Source organism: Otolemur garnettii, unplaced genomic scaffold, assembly GCF_000181295.1.
Source record: "Otolemur garnettii isolate 467f Iridium unplaced genomic scaffold, OtoGar3 scaffold00063, whole genome shotgun sequence".
Lineage (NCBI taxonomy): Eukaryota > Metazoa > Chordata > Mammalia > Primates > Galagidae > Otolemur > Otolemur garnettii.
Genome location: NW_003852458.1, coordinates 1,508,076 through 1,510,104, shown reverse-complemented (window position 1 = coordinate 1,510,104; position 2,029 = coordinate 1,508,076).

Sequence of the window (2,029 nt, the reverse complement as noted above, 5' to 3'; positions counted from 1 at the left end):
TTTTTTTTGAGACAGAGTCTCGCTTTGTTGCCCTCAGTAGAGTGCCATGGCATCATAGCTCATAGCAACCTCAAACTCTTTGGTTCAAGCAATTCTCTTGACTCAGCCTCCTGAGTAGCTGGAACTATAGGCACTCACCACACTCTGGCTCAGGCTGGTCTTGAACTTGTGAGCTCAGGTAATCCACCTGCCTTGGCGTCCTGGAGTGCTGGAATTACAGGTGTGAGCTACCACTCCCAGTCTAAGTTTTTCTATTTTTAGTAGAGACAGAGTCTTACTATATTGCCTTGGGTAGAGTGTCGTGGCATCATAACTCATAGAAACCTCAAACTCTTGGGCTTAAGCTGTTCTCTTGCCTCAGCCTCCCAAGTAGCTGGGACTATAGGTGCCCACCACAATGCCTGCATATCTTTTGGTTGCAGTCGTCATTGTTGTTTGGCAGGCCTGGGCTGTATTTGAACCTGCGAGCTCCAGTGTATGTGGCTGGCACCCTAGCCGCTGAGTGACAGGTGCTAAGCCAGCTTATGCTGGTCTTGAACTCCTGAGCTTCAGTGGTCCTCCTGCCTTGGCCTCCCAGAGTGCTAGAATTACAGATGTGAGCCACTGTGCCTGCCCTCATCAGTTTCTTATGAATTGATGGTGCATATCTGTTCTGCATGGCATCAGCTAGGATGACTCAACTGAAAGCTGAAGGATTCACTTTCATGATAGCTCACTCATGTGCCTGGCAATCTGGTGCTGAGAACTCAGCCAAGGCTTGTGGGCCAGGGGCCTCAGTTCTTTTCTGCATGTTCCTCTCCACAGCGTGCTTGGGTCTCCTTACAGTGTGGTAGCTGGGTTGCAAGAGTAAGCATACCAAGAGAACAAAACAGTCGTGAATATTTTTATGACCAAACTTTGGCAGTTATATAACGTCAATTCCACCAAACCCCATTGGTTGAGGCAGTCTCAAGCTTGATTCAGGTTCAAGAGGAGGGGATATAGTCTCCACTTCTTAATTTGGGGTGGAGTGGTAATGGTGCTGGGTGGTGGGATGGCAAGATTTTAAAAGAACAGCAGGTCATCTATTGGCCACACTCTGGTTTTGAGCAATAGCATAAACTGGGCTGGTTACTGGATCTGAAGTAGAATAGTTCAGGATTTAAGCAAATACTTCAGTAGCTAAGCAACATGCAGACTGAGAAAGCAATCTTCCCAGATTTTCCTCAATCAGATCTATAGTTAGGGTGAAAATGAATTTTCTGGCCAGGTGCAGTGGTTCATGCCTATAATCCTAGCACTCTGGGAGGACAAGATGGGAAGATTATTTGAACTGAGGAGTTCAAGACCAGCCTGAGCAAGAGCAAGACCTCATCTCTACTAAAAGTAGAAAACAATTTGCTGGGTCTTGTGGCAGACAAGTCTAGTCCCAGGTACTCGGGAGGCTGAGGCAGGAGGATCACTTGAACCTAGGGGTTTGAGATTGCTGTGAGCTAGGCTGATGCTATTGCATTCTAGCCTGGGCAACAGAGTGAGACTCCATCTCAAAAGCAAACAAACAAATAACTCCCCCTTGAAAAAATTCTATCTTTTAAAGTTGGCTAGGAGATGAAAACAGACCCTAGCACCTTTGACCCAGTCATATGCCTTGAGAGCAGCGCCTCTGCCCTGCAGCAGGTGTGACAGAGAGGAAGCCAGCACTCTGCTTCTTCATAAGTGACAAAGCAGAAAACTGGTTAGGAAATTCCCTGTCGGCTAGGGACGGTGGCCATGGGCAACTGGCAGAAAGTCGCTTGTTACTGAAATAGAACATTTATATAGAAATGAAACCAAATAAAGTATGGTGACAGTTGGAGAGGGAGATGTTTGGATTGGCACTGGGGCAAAGTAAGTGAGAAAATGGATTAAATGTATGTGTGGGTGAGGGGAAAGTGAGGAGCAAATAGGCAAATCTATAGCAACGGAACGGAGATTAGTGTTTGCCTACAGCTGGGGGCAAAGGGCAACGCCTGCTGGTGGGTACGTATTGGAGAGGGTAGTGAAAATGTTC